Raw genomic sequence first — 13214 nt, 5'->3', positions numbered from 1 at the left:
CTTGGCAAGAGAGACTTGATTGAGACATGCCTCCATAAAATTATCCTGTAGGCAAGTCTGCTGAGCATTTTCTTGATCGATGATTGATGTAGGAGGTCCCAGTCACTGTAGGTGGTGCCAGCCCTGAGAAGCTGGTCCTGAGTTATATAAGAAAGCCAACCGAGCAAGCCATGTGGACAGATAGGCTGTGTTCCTCCGTGGTCTCTGCTTGAGTCCCTGCCTCCGAGTCCCTGCTGTGGCTCCCGTGGCTCCCACAGCTCCCAAGGCTCCCTCAGTGATGGGGCTGTGACATGGTGGAATTGTGAGCTGAAGCTAACCCTTTCCTCTCCAAGAATCATTTCTCCTTTGTGTTCTATCACAGGCATAGAAGCCCTAACTAAAACACATGTCACACCCACTCCTGGGCTCTTCTTGTAATGTCTCACATCCATTCGTTTCTAATCAGCGCTGCCTGCCCGTCCGTGTTGGCAAGTCTGCTCTCCAGAGCCGTGTGGTTCTCAACCCATTTGTGCAGGGGGTCCAAGGTTCCTTTCACAGGGATCACATATGAGATAGTCTGTGTGTCAGACATTTACTTTATAGTCCATATCTGTAGCAAAATTACAGTTATGAAGTAGAAATAATTTTCTGGTTGGGGTCACCACAACATGAAGGGCCGCAGCATGAGGATGGTTGAGAACCACTGCTCCCGAGTGCGATAGTGCGGTTTGTAGTTCTTTAGCTTCTAACTAAAATTCAGCTCTTGAACACAGTGAACCACAGCTGGCTTAGATCCCCTTCCCTGGGGAAGGCAATGTGAATATGTTTTTTTTGTTACAAAGGTAGTTATTTCGCATGTGTGTTAAATGGTTCTTTAAATATGACTTGACTTTTAATTTTGTTAAAACATCACACTTCGTATATTTTATCTGTTGTTTTATGGATTATCTTGAAATAACTACTGAAGTATTCGTGTTTAACTGTTACTTCCCAGTTGGCTTCCTTGAAGAGGTTTAATTTGTCCATGGCAGTTAAAGAAATGCTAGGAATAAGTAATCTAGTAGCTACTGGTGAGTTCAAAGACGAGACCTGGCCATAGTTTACAGCTGCAGCACTCAGGAGACTGAGTCAGGGGGTTGGGAGTTGAGGGTCACAGTGGGCTACAAATGACATGTTTCCATCAAAGTGGGGGGGGGGGGAGAGGAGAAGGAGGAGGTGGTGGTTACCTTCTGTTAGCTCTTCTGTGTGTGTGTGCAGTACTGCTGTGTGTGTGTGTGGCAGGGAAGAAAGAACAGCTGATAGCATCATCTGAGCCCCGTCCGCTCTTTCCTGCTCTCTCGCTGACTCAGCCACGGGTCGTGTTAGTCCCTGTCTGCTGTCCAGAGGAACTCCATTAACTGTTCTAGCATTGCATATGAGTGAGGCCGGAGAGATGGCTCAGCAGTGTGTGGTGCTCCTGCAGAGGACCTGGGTTTCATTCCCAACACCCACATCTGAGCTCACAACTACCTGTATCTCCAGTTAGAGGGGATTCAGTGCCTTCTTCGGGTCCCCAGGAGCTTCTGCATCTATGATGCAGTATGCAGAAAATCATACAAACCAAAACAAACAGAGACATAAATAAATATTAAGTTAATCATTTCAGTAAGTCTTTTCTAGATGTGTGGTAGTTTTGCTTATTTAATGCATTTTAGAAATAGAATTAGCCAAGATGCCCTCCTTTGTCTCTCAGTTCTTATTTCACTTTGCATTTGGTATGACACTGGTGGTTTCTGTTCGTACTAGGTGGTGTCATTTATACTACAATGTATATATGCACTTCTCATGATGGACATAAGTCTGTACTCTGACTGATACATGTATGCACCAGGCTTCTTCTTTGAGGCCACCGCCCAGCTCCCAAATTCATGACCTGGAGACTTATTATTAGTTCTGAATGCTTGGCTTAGCTTAGGCATGTTTCAGGCTAGCTCCTTTACCTCAAATTAACCTGTTTCTCTTTACCTACTTTGGCCTCGGGGCTTATCGCCTTTCTAACTTCTGTGTCTCGTTACTGTCAACAGCTTCTCTGTGTGCCTGGCCTGCGTCTGCCTGGTTTCTTGCCCCAGACATCTCCCTCCTTCTCTCCAGTTCCTCTTGTTCTTCTCTTTCTTAAACCTAGATTTCTCCTCCTATTTACTCTCTGCCCCCTGTCAGAAGCCATGAGAGTTCAAACTATACTAAAGACTTTTCATAACTAGATCATAAATTTAAACCTTTACAGCTACGTACAAGGTCAGAGTCACAGATGTTCAACCAAGGTTGCTACACAAAGCACCCTAAGAAAAACATGCCAATTCTTTGCTTGTCAAGTCTGCTGACAATAGTCCTATGTCTTAAAGTTTGCCATTTGGCACTGTGCCCCCCCCCCCCAGTGTGGGCATAGTCTTACTCCTGAAGCCTTGAAACCCTTGTGTTGCCATGGCAATGGCTCGGCCACTTATTGCTTACCCTAGGAATGTGCTTTTGACCATTGAGAGGTAACTCTTGTAATTTTTTTTTTTTAAATCACTTCAAGGCTCCTGTAAGAGAGGGAGTGTTTAGGGTAGGACGGCAGAAGTTAGGAGGAATTAGAATTAGGACAGGAGAATTAGAATAGAGACAGAAGAATAAACAGACTTGTTCAGAACAGCACATGTGTGAGAACTCATTCTTAGATACAGAATGTTCCTTTCACTTCCTGTAGCGTCTGATCTGAACTGGACCCCAAAGACCCTTGTTAGCCCCTCAGCTCCACCTATCCTTTCTCTTGCCTAGCTATTGGCTGTTCAGCTCTTTATTAGACCAATCCGGTACCTTAGGCAAGCAAAGTAAAACAAGTTTCACATATCTTTACATAGTTAAAAACACATCCTTACATTGTCAAACAATGCAGCATAAACAAAAGTAACTTTTACACAGTTAAAATATTATTTTGCAGGATAAACAAATATAACACATCTTTGTGTAATTGAAATAATTCTGCAGCACATATATGCATCTATTTCTTGTTAGGTTTATGCTTAGGTACAAATCACTGGATCACAGAATCTGCTTTAATAGACGATGGCAAACTGTTTGTTTGCCAAGGCAGTTGTACCAGTCTGCTTCTAAGTGGCTGCCTGTGAGTTTCAACATTTTCCCGCTTGGGCTTCATCTGTTAACCAAGGTATCTCTGGTGAAGATGAATTAACATTTTTTAATATTATCTAATTTTTAAAATGTACTTCTCAGTCTTGTCCTTTATTATTTCTACTTTCTGTTCTGTTTAAGAAATAATTCCAGGGCTGGAGTGATGGCTCAGAGGTTAAGAGCATTGGTTGCTCCTCCAGAGGTCCTGAGTTCAATTCCCAGCAAACACATGGTGGCTCCAAACCATCTGAAAAGAGATCTGGCGCCCTCCTCTGGCGTGTGGGTATGAGACAGAAAGTTGTATACATAATAAATAAAAATCTTTAAAAAAACAAACAAAAAAAAGAAATAATTCCATTCCAAGTCTATGAAATATTCTTTGGTATTATCTAAAAATGTTTTTTTACTCTAACCTTCCTTAATTGTACGATAGCACTAAAAATTAGACATATTCATCTTCTACATAAAATTATTTTAATGGTTAAATTAATATATATGTTATATAGCAAGTATAACATATATAATTTTATATAATATACTAAATATATATAATTTTACATAAATAAAACCCCAGAAGATAAAAAAATTAGGTAAATGCATATATGCTCTAGTATTTTTCCATGTTTTCATATTGACCAGTCAAGACTTATATCCTATTATTAAATAGATTATTTAAAGCGTATAGAAAATTTAACTATTCAGTAGCCAGAAACCTTTTCATGGGAAAATTTCCCTTGATGACAGTTTGAGAAAATATCCTATCTACAAGACGAAAGTTATTCTCTACATTTTTATATGTAGTAATTTAGAAACATAATTTCCAATTAGTTAAGTATACTACAGACTATAAATATTTGAGCTTTTCAAAAGTGAAGGTTTAGCCATTTTAATTAACTCCTTAGCTAACTCACAAAATAGCTCTATTCGTCTAAAGATTTTTGTAAAATTTGCTTATGGAAAGTGAAGGGAAAAAATTCCCTAGTCGATTTCTTCACCCACCCCCTTTTAAAAGTAGATAAACAGGTACTTTAAAAAAAAAAAATCTTTGTCTTATTTGAGTCTCCATTGCTGTGAAGAGACACTATGACCACAGCAACTCTTAAAAGGAAAACATTTAATTGGGGGCTTACAGTTCAGAGGTTCAGCCCATTATCATCATGGTGGGACATGGTGGTGTACATGCAGGCATGGTATTGGAGAAGTAGCTGAGAGTCCTACATCTTGCAGACAACAGGAAGTGATCTGTCTCACTGGGCATGGCTTGAGCGTATATGAGACATCGAAGCCCGCCTCCACAGTAACACACTTCCTCCAATAAGACCACGCCTCATAATAGTGCCACTTCCTTTGGGAGTCATTTTCTTTCAAACTACCACAGTCTTTATTTTCCAGAACGTAAGTTTCTGGCTTCTGGTGACATTCCCACTATGACTGAAGGATGTTGTCCGCTCTTTTCCTGACTTTCTGATATCTTCATGTTGTAAGATCAGCAGTAATCAGCGTGGACCATTTATGGTGGAGTCTGACAATGAACATATTCCCTGTTTCCTGGAGGAGTTGGTATTTTAAAGGAAACTCTCCACTTAAGTTCCCATTTGTTAATTTCACCTTATACCTGTTTATCACCAGGTGTGTGTGTGGAGGGGGGGATGACAAAGGAAACAAGAAATGGAGGATATATTTTGGTTCTTACATAATTATCTTTTAAATTGTAGCATTTTTCCCTTACCCAAATCTAATGACCTTTCTCTTGAATCTGAATGCGAGTGTACAGTCAAAAGACAAAAGTGTTAAAGGGAAGCTTGGCATTAATTGGTTTTTAAGTCTTTGTAGAGGTATAAAAGCTTCCTGGTGTTTTTTAAGCATCCGGTTTCTTTGCAACTTGCTCTAAATGGCGTTAGTTTTTGGAGGTGATGACATGGTCATTAGAAGAATTGAATTCCACTTTGTTACAAGTGTGATTCTTTTGCAGCCTTAGTAGACAGTTTTAGATTTGGCTATAACATCAAAGTTACTTTGCTTTTAGACTGGGATGTGATTGCTGAACCTGGCCCCTCATCTCCCTCATTATGAATATGCCTGCAGCTATCTGCAGCGAAGGGAAATTTTCTTTTTCTGTGGTTATTTTTTCCACTAATTATCTTTCTCTTCTTCTAGGTAACTTCAGTACTTCCAAGTCTGTCCTCCGTTTTTCTTCCTTATCATTTTTTTCCCAGTGGATTCTGGAGAGTCTCTGTCTTTATCTTCTCGCTCAACAGTTAGATCTTTAGCTGAGTTCTTTTTCATTTTCAACTCATGTTTTTAGGAAAATTTTGACATTATTTTGTCAGTTCTATTTTGAATATTTTTGAACTTTTTTTTTAAACAGCCTGCTCTTTTTTTTTATTGCTTATGAGCTATATTTTCAAAGTTTATAGAGAATGACATCTCTATTTAAGGTTTTCTTTCGTTGTTTTGTTTTTTTACTCAGCGTGCATGTTATTTCTTTAATTTGTTGAGTTTGGTGACTTTGTTGCTAGGCTTTCTTTCCTCAGATGCTGGCGATCCTTGGCTGTTCGTCTGTGTAGTTGAAGGCCTACACTTAGCAGCCATTTCACGGCTGGAGATGATTTAGTCTTTAACCCACGTAAGAATCCTCCTTTACTTCATGGGGTTTAGATTCTTCTTGGAGAAGCAGGAGTGAGCCTGGCTGAGTGGTCCGCTTCACTGTGGACCATTCGGTCTGAGTTCTCCTCATGCTGGTTGCTACCTTCTCTGCCCGCGATCCTGTGCCCTATCCTGGGTCTCCCCATTGTCAGAACTCGTGCTTGATTTAAACAATGTAGACCTGCTTTTACTGACCAATCATGAACTTCGTACAGCCCACTCTACCTTGCTTGGTGTAGCTGCAGTTTTCTATGGTCTGACTGTGGTTTTTATTTTATCTTTATATTTTTGTAATTTATTTTTATTTTTTTTTAAAGAAAACGTACAATCTTTTTCATTATACATACCATTCCGAGTTCCCACTTCCTCCCCTCCTCCTATTGCCTCCACTTACCCCCCCACACACACTCTTCAGAGAAGGTAAGGCACATTGCTTTGGGGAAGGTTCAGCCCCCCCCCCACTATATCTGGGCTGAGCAAGGTATCCCTCCAAAGAGAATAGGTTCCCAAAAAGCCAGTACAAGCAGTAGGAATCAATCCTGGTGCCACTCCCAGTGGCCCCTCAGTCTGCCCCAGGCATGCAACTGTCACCCACATTCAGAGGGACTAGGTTGGTCCTATGCTTGTTCTTTCCCAGTATGACTGGTGTTGGTGAGCTTCTATTAGCTCAGGTAGACTGTTTCAGTGAATGTACCCATCATGGTCTTGACCTCTTTGCTTATATTCTCATATCTCCCATTCTTCAACTGAACTTTGGGAGCTCAGTCCAGTCCTCTGATGGGGGTCTCTGCCTCTATTTCCATCAGTTGCTGGATGAAGGTTTTATGGTGACGTTTTAGATATTCATCAGTCTGATTACAGGGCAAGGCCAGTTTGGGCACCCTCTTGTCTATTGTTTAGGATCTTAGCTGGGGTTATTCTTATGGATTCCTGAGAATTTCTCTAGAGCCAGGTTTCTTGCTAACCCCATAATGGCTCCCTCAATCAAGATATTTCTTTCCTTGCTCTCATCTCTGACCTTTCTCCATCTTGACTACCCATTCCCTCGAGTTCTCCTTCACCCTCTTCTTCTCCCTTCCTCTTTCTCTTCCTCCCTTCCTTCTTCCCCCACCCCTATATTTCCAATTTTGTCAGGGGATCTTGTTGTCTATTTTGACTTTCCAGGTGGATCTGTATATGTTTTTCTTAGGGTTTACCTTGTTGCTTCGCTTTTCTAGGGTCATGATATAGAGGCTCAATATCCTTTGTTTATGGCCAGTATCCACTTATGAGTGAGTACATACCATATTCATAATTTTTGGACTGGGATGGTGTTTTTTAGTTCCATCCATTTACATGCAAGATTTAAGATGTCATTGTTTTCTTACCGCTGAGTAGTACTCTAATGTGTAAATGTGCCACATTTTCTTTCTCCAGTCTTCGGTTGGGGGGCATCTAGGTTGTTTCCATGTTCTGGCTGTTACAAATAATGCTGCTATGAACATAGTTGAACAAATGTCTTTGTAGTATGATTAAGCATCTTTTGGGTATATACCCAAGAGTGGTATTGCTCGATCCTGAAATAGGTTTTATTCCCAATTTTCTAAGAAACCATCATACTGATTTCCAAAGTGGTTGTACAAGTTTGCATTTCTACCAGCAATGGATGACTGTTCCCCTTACTTCACTTAATCCTCTCCAGTGAAAGCTATCATTGGTGTTTTTGATCTTAGCCATTCTGACAGGTATAAGATGGTATCTCAGATTCATTTTGATTTGCATTTCCCTGGTGGCTAGGGATGTTGAACATTTCTTTAAGTGTCTTTCAGCCATTTGACATTCTTCTGTTGAGAATTCTGTTTAGTTCTGTACCTCAATTTTTATTGGGTTATTTAGAAATTTGATATCTAATTTCTTGAGTTCTTTATATATTTTGGAGATGAGTCCTTTGTCTGATGTGGAGTTGGTGAAGATCTTTTCCCATTCAGTAAACTACCTTTTTGTCTTATTGACTGTGTCCTTTGCTTTACAGAAGCTTCTCACTTTCAGGAGGTCCCATTTATTTATTGTTGCTTTCAGTGTCCGTGCTACTAGAGTTATATTTAGGAAGTGATCTTTTATGCTCATGCATTGAAAGCTACTTCCCACTTTCTCTTCTATTAGTTTCAGTATGGTCAGATTTATATTGACGTCTTTAATTTATTTGGACTTGAGTTTTGTGCATGGGGATAGATATGGATCTATTTTCATTCTTCTAAATGTTGACATCCAGTTGTGCCAAAACCATTTGTTGAAGATGCTTTCTTTTTTCCATTGTGTAATTTTAGCTTCTTTGTAAAAAATAAGGTATTCATGGGTGTGTGAATTAATATCTGGATCTTCAATTGGATTCTATTGGTCAACCTCTCTGTTTCATTACTGTAGCTCTGTAATAGAGCTTGATGTCAGGGATGGTGATGCCTCTGGAAGTTCTTTCATTGTACAGAATTGTTTTGGTTTTCCTGGGTCTTTTGTTTTTCCATATGAAGTTGAGTAGTGTTCTTTCAAGGTCTGTGAAGAATTGTGTTGGGATTTTGGTGGGGATTGAATTGAATCTATAGATTGCTTTTGATAGGATTGCCATATTTATTATGTTGATCCTACCTATCCAAGAGCACAGGAGATCTTTCCATTTTCTAGTATCTTCAGTTCCTTTCTTCAAAGACTTAAACTTCTTGTCAAATAGGTCTTTCACTTCTTTAGCTAATATTACCCCAATATATTTTATGTTATTTGTGGCTATTGTGAAAGGTTATGTCTCTCTGATTTCTTTCTCAGCTTCTTTATCATTTGTTTATAGGAGGGCTATGGTTTTTTTTTGTTTGTTTGTTTTTTGGTTTTTTTTTTTTTTTAGTTAATCTTGTATCTTGCTACATTACTTAAGGTTTTTATCAGTTGTATTAGTTCCCTGATAGAGTTTTTGGGGTCACTTATATATACTATCATATCATCTGCAAATAATGAAAGTTTGACTTTTTCCTTTCCAATTTGAATCCCCTTGATCTCCTTATATTGTCTTATTACTATAGCCAGAACTTCAAGAACTATGTTGCAGAGATATGGAGAGTGGACAGTCTTGTCTTGTTCCTGATTTTAGTGGAGTCACTTTGAGTTTCTCTCTATTTAATTTTATGTTGGCTGTCATCTTGCTGTATATTGCTTTTATTATGTTTAGATAATGTTCCTTGTATCCCTGATCTCTCCAAGACCTTTATCATGAAGGGATGTTGAATTTTGTCGAATGCTTTTTCAGCATCTAATGAAATAATCATATGGGTTTTTTTTTTTTACTTTATTTATATGATGAATTACATTGGTAGATTTTTTTTTTTTTGTATGTTGAACCAACCCTTCATCTCTGGGATAAAGCCGACCTTATCATGGTGGATGATTCTTTTGATGTGTTCTTGAGTATTTTTGCATCCATGTTCATGAGTGAGACTGGTCTGTAATTCTTTTCCTTTGTTGAGTCTTTGTGTGATTTTGGTATCACGGTAACTTCAGCTTTATAAAGAGTTTGGCAATGTTCCTTCTATTTCTATCATGTGGAACACTTTGAGGAGTATGGGTGTTAGCTTTTTTTTGGATGTTCTGATAGAATTCTGCACTAAAACCATCTGGCCCTGGGCTTTTTTTGGTTGGGAGGTTTTTGATGGCAGCTTCAATTTCCTTGCAGTTTATAGGTCTATTTAAATTGTTCATTTGGTAGATAGTATCTATCAGAAAATTGTCCATTTCTTTTTACATTTTCCAATTTCGTAGAGTACAGCTTTTTGTAGTATGACCTAATGATTCTCTGAATTTCCTCAGTGTCTGTTGTTATGTCCCCCTTTTCATTTCTGACTTTGTTAACTTGGATGTTCTCTCTCTCTGCCTTTTGATTAGTTTGGATAAGGGTTGGCCTGTCAATTTTCTCAATCAACCAACTCTGTCTCATTGTTTCTATGTATTGTTTTCTTTGTTTCTATTTTGTTGATTTCAGCCCTCAATATATTTCCTGTTTTCTACTCCTCCTGGGTGTGTATGTTTCTTTTTGTTCTAGAGCTTTCAGGTGTGCTGTTAAAAGTTACTGATGTGAGCTTTCTCCACTTTCTTTATGTGGACTCTTAGTGCTATGAACTTTTCCTCTTAGCACTGCTTTCATAGTGTCCCATGGGTTTGGGTACTTTGTGCCTTCATTTTCATTGAATTCTAGGAAGTCTTTAATTTCTTTATTTCTTCCTTGACCCAGGGGTGGTTCAGTAGTTCAGTGTTCAATTTTCACGACTTTGTAGGCTTTCTGCAATTAGTGTTGTTGTTAAATTCTAATGTTAAACCATGGTGATCTGATATCAGAGGGTTACTCCATTTTTTTTTGTATCTGTGGATATTTGCTTTGTTAACAAGTATATGGTCAATTTTAGAGAAGGTTCCATGAGGTGCTGAGAAGGTATATTCTTTTGTGTTTGGGTGGAATGTTCTATAGATGTCTGTTAAGTCCATTTGATTTATGACATCTGTTAGTTCTCTTATTTCTCTGTTAAGTTTTTGTCTGGTTGACCTGTCCATTGGTGCGAATGGAGTGTTGAAGTCTCCTACTATTATTGTGTGGGGTTTGATGTGCAATTTAAGCTTTAGTAATGTTTCTTTTACATAAGTGGGTGCTCTTGTGTTAGGGGCATAGACGTTCAGGATTGAGACTTCGTCTTGATGGATTGATTGTTCCTGTTATGAGTATAAAGTGTCCTTCTCCATCTCTTCTTGGTCTTTTGGCTAAGATCAAGTGTAGTATCTGACTGTGGTTTTAATATATTCAAAACTCTTGATTCTTAGTTTAGAGAATTTCTTCAAATTGTCTGATCTGAAGTAGCATACTTTCTTACACCACTAATACTTTTTGAGACTGGGTCTCATGTCTCGGCTTTGAACTTACTATGTAGCTGGGTATGATCTTGAACTTTTTATCTGCCTGTCTTCACCCAAATGGTTCCATTATAGGTACGGGCTACCTTGCTTGTTTTATGTGTTGCTGGGATTAGAACCCAGGACTATTCATGCTAGGTAAGAATTCTACCAAATGAGCTACACTCCCAGCCCCAATATGCTTTGCTTTATATTCTCTCTCTCTCTCTCTCTCTCTCTCTCTCTCTCTCTCTCTCTCTCTCTCTCTCTCTCTCTCTCTCTCTCTCTCCCCCCCCCCCCGTGTGTGTGTGTGTGTGNTCTCTCTCTCTCTCTCTCTCTCTCTCTCTCTCTCTCTCTCTCTCTCTCTCTCTCTCTCTCTCTCTCTCTCTCTCTGTGTGTGTGTGTGTGTGTCTGTCCCTTCCCTGTCTCTCTCTGTCCATTTAATATTTAATACAAGCTCTATGTAGCTCTGACTGTCAGGGAACTCACCCCATAGACCAGGCTGACCTCGAACTCACAGAGATGCCCCTGCTTCTGCCTCCGAGTGCTGGGATTAAAGATGTATGTCATTCATCCAACTTCCTTTTAAAATTAAATTGTTTTGACTTTGAGGGAAACTTGAAGAGATTAAATGTGCCCACATCTCCACTGTAATCCATTTTCTTTTAAAGTAATATGTAAAAGTACAGTTTGAAATTAAGAGAGGCCAAAAAGATGATGAAATCATTTTAATGGAATCTTATAAATATATTTGAAAATGACAAAAATGTGCTGTTTGTAGTACTTATTATGAAGGTCATTATGCAGAACTCATTCCTATTATGACTTCATTTTTTCCCCAGGAAAAGAAGTTGAAACTAATCATTTTAACAAAATTCATTGGACAGAATTTATTATTGGTCATTCTGTTTAAGAAGAAATTGTTTCAGTGGTATCTTCCTTATTCCTTGCTAATAAATATCTTGTTATATTATATATTCAGTGACCCATTTTACTAAATATGTATGTTATTCTCAAAAATCTCATGGCATGGCTGCATTGTATTGGTAAGTTTAATCTTCTAATACCAAAATTATAAGAGATATTTATTTTGATGGGAATTATGGACGATTTCATTGTTTCGTCCAGGCAAGATTCAGTAAAAATCAAATCAAGTGTTGAGGCAGCAAGATGACTCAGGCCACCAAGTGTGACGGCCTGAGTGCAGTCTGTATATCCCATGTGGGAAAGGGGGAAGCCCACTCCTGCAGGCTGCCCGCTGCTGTCCACACATGTGCTAGAGCGTGGGCTACAACACACGTGCACACATGCACACAGACACACACCAAAAATAAACAAATGTAAGCCAAGGAATTCGGTATTATGTATTATATATAGTGGTCATGCACAGCTGACATTACAGCAATAAGTTAACTGTCTGCTTCAATGAACAGAGGGTTGCTTAAAACTTGTTTTAACTGGGCTGGAGAGATGGCTCAGAGGTTAAGAACACTGGCTGCTCTTCCAGAGGTCCTGAGTTCAATTCCCAGCAACCACATGGTGGCTCACAACCAACTGTACTGAGATCTGGCGCCCTGCTGTGGCCTGCGGGCATACATCGAGGCAGAATGTTGTATACATAATAAATAAATAAATCTTTAAAAAAAAAACTTGTTTTAACTAAATATATTTTTAGAAACATTGGCGTTCAAAATTAGGCCCTGGGATTGACTTTGTCCTATTTTTTACCATTGTATTTTGAAACAAAGTTTGCTAATAAGTGTCTAGAAGAGAATATGAAAAGGTTTCATTTACATAGCTCAGGTATTTTATGAAGTGATCATTTTATGTTTTTCATTCAACCAATCTAAAATTAAGGAAAAGATGTGAAGCCACATGCTCGCCTTTTGAAAAATGGATATTAATATGTTGGTAAGCTTGTTTTTGTTCGTGTACTGCTTTCCGATAACTAAGAATTTTTTATTTTTCTTTTATTTTTTCTAATAAAGTCAGTTCCTACTTTAAAAAGACAAGTAGCTTGTCAAAATTTGTTAATTTTAAAAACACACCTGCATCCAAACTGATTTTAAAACATAGTTTTAAAAGGAAACTGCCATACTGAATTCCGTTTCTCGATGCTGTCTCATTTGCCAGGATGACTAGTTTTGATTAAAAAGAAGTTGATTAAAATGTTCAAAACTGTTCATTGAACAGAAAACCTGGATGCAATTAGAAATCGTAGGCACCGCCCATGGAGTTCTGAATGTGAAAACCTTAATGGTGATTGCTGTTTTTCAAGGTGTTAACTGATTTTGCTAGGGGGTCTGGAGGTATTTCTGGTGGGATTGGTGGTCCTCCTTGTAGTCTGGTGAGGCACACTTATGGGAAAAGCCTCTCACCAGACTGATAGTATAGCTGAAAGCTGGCGCCCCCCAAATACGGCCCCATGACAACAGCTTTTACTGCAGTGACTTCATTTAACATACGCCTTGTTATTATTGGTTCGAATGCCTAACTACTGCCTCTTACTTCTTTTATTCTGCTTTCTCATCTTATTTTGC

General features: G+C 38.8%; 1 protein-coding gene and 1 pseudogene across 1 annotated transcript in view; both read left to right on the top strand.

The window, feature by feature from the left end:
• Positions 1-13214, top strand: part of Commd10 (COMM domain containing 10) — a 125260-nt gene that overhangs the window by 91399 nt on the left and 20647 nt on the right. The window lies entirely within an intron of this gene.
• Positions 10526-10684, top strand: LOC126506044 (uncharacterized; annotated as a pseudogene).

Source organism: Alexandromys fortis, unplaced genomic scaffold (genome assembly GCF_014885135.2).
Source record: "Alexandromys fortis isolate MF-2015 unplaced genomic scaffold, M_Fortis_MF-2015_v1.1 scaffold_60, whole genome shotgun sequence".
Taxonomy (NCBI): Eukaryota; Metazoa; Chordata; class Mammalia; order Rodentia; family Cricetidae; genus Alexandromys; species Alexandromys fortis.
The sequence above is the reverse complement of the archived record's forward strand: the minus strand, read 5'-3'. Positions and strand labels throughout refer to the sequence as shown.